Source organism: Fulmarus glacialis, unplaced genomic scaffold (assembly GCF_000690835.1).
Source record: "Fulmarus glacialis isolate BGI_N327 unplaced genomic scaffold, ASM69083v1 scaffold3168, whole genome shotgun sequence".
Classification (NCBI taxonomy): Eukaryota; Metazoa; Chordata; class Aves; order Procellariiformes; family Procellariidae; genus Fulmarus; species Fulmarus glacialis.
Window position 1 is genome coordinate 696 of NW_009227440.1, and position 1,303 is coordinate 1,998.

The following is a 1,303-nucleotide window of genomic DNA, read 5'->3' on the forward strand; positions in this document are numbered from 1 at the left end:
CCTGGAAGCAGAAAGGTGTTCAGGGCTGCCCCAGAACACGCTGTCTGACAGGAGATCCTCTGGAGAAGTGATGATGTCTGGGCTGGATGAGCAGGCAGTGAGGTGGATTGAGAACTGGATGGGCCCAGAGGGCGGCACAAAGTCTAGTTGGGGGCCAGTGACCAGCAGTGTGCCCCAGTGGCCGATATGGGGTCCAGTCCTGTTCAACATTTTCATTAATCATCTGGATAATGGGGCAGAGCGTACCCTCAGCATGTTTGCAGATGACTCCGAGCTGGGAGGAGTTGCTGGTACACCAGAAGGTCGTGCTGGCATTTGGAGGGACCTCACCAGGCTGGAGAAATGAGCCGACAAGGACCTCGTGGAGCTCAACAAGGAGAAGGAACAACTCCAGGCAGCAGGACGTGCAGGGGAACGATGGGCTGGAAAGCAGCTCTGTAGACAGGCCCTGGGGGACCACGTTGAACATGAGCCAGCAGCATGTGGCAAAGGTGGCGAATGGTGTCCAGGGCCGCATGAGGAGGAGCATCGCAGCAGGACGAGGGAGGGGATCCTTCCCCTTTGCTCGGCACTGGTGAGGCCACACCTGGAGTGCTGGGTCCAGTGCTGGGCTCCCCAGTACAAGAGAGACACAGACAGTGGAGACAGTCCAGCGAAGGGCCACCAAGGTGGTGAAGGGACTGGAGTGGCTCTGCTATGAGGAAAGGCTGAGGGAGCCTGTTCAGCCTGGAGAAGAGAAGGTTCAGGGGGATCTCATCAATGTCTATAAACACCTGAAGGGAGGGAGTAAAGAGGAGCCAGGCTCTTTCCGGTGGTGCCCAGTGCCAGGACCAGAGGCTGTGGGCACAAACTGGAACACCGGAGGTTACGCTTGAACATCAGGAAACACTTTTTCACTGTGAGGGTGACGGAGTCCTGGCACAGGGTACCCAGGGAGGTGGTGGAGTCTCCATCCTTGGAGATACTCAAAACCCATCTGGGCATGTTTAATATCTTTTTAATATCCAGTTCTATTGAATATCTTGAATATCTTTATCAATGATCTGGATGAGGGGATCAAGTCCTCCCTTAGTAAGTTTGCAGATGACACCAAGTTGGGCAGGAGTGTTGATCTGCTCGAGGGCAGGAAGGCTCTGCAGAGGGACCTGGACAGGCTGGATCGATGGGCTGAGGCCAACTGTATGAGGTTCAACAAGGCCAAGTGCCGGGTCCTGCACTTCAGTCACAACAACCCCACGCAACACTACAGGTTGGGGAAGAGTGGCTGGAAAGCTGCCCAGAGGAAAAGGACCTGGGGGTGCTG

The 1,303-nt window shown here is 55.6% G+C and overlaps 1 protein-coding gene across 1 annotated transcript in view; it reads left to right on the forward strand.

Moving 5' to 3' along the window:
- The window catches only part of HGH1 (HGH1 homolog (S. cerevisiae)), a gene marked incomplete at both ends in the record, with an annotated part of 3,072 nt that overhangs the window by 286 nt on the left and 1,483 nt on the right, over window positions 1-1,303 (forward strand). The window lies entirely within an intron of this gene.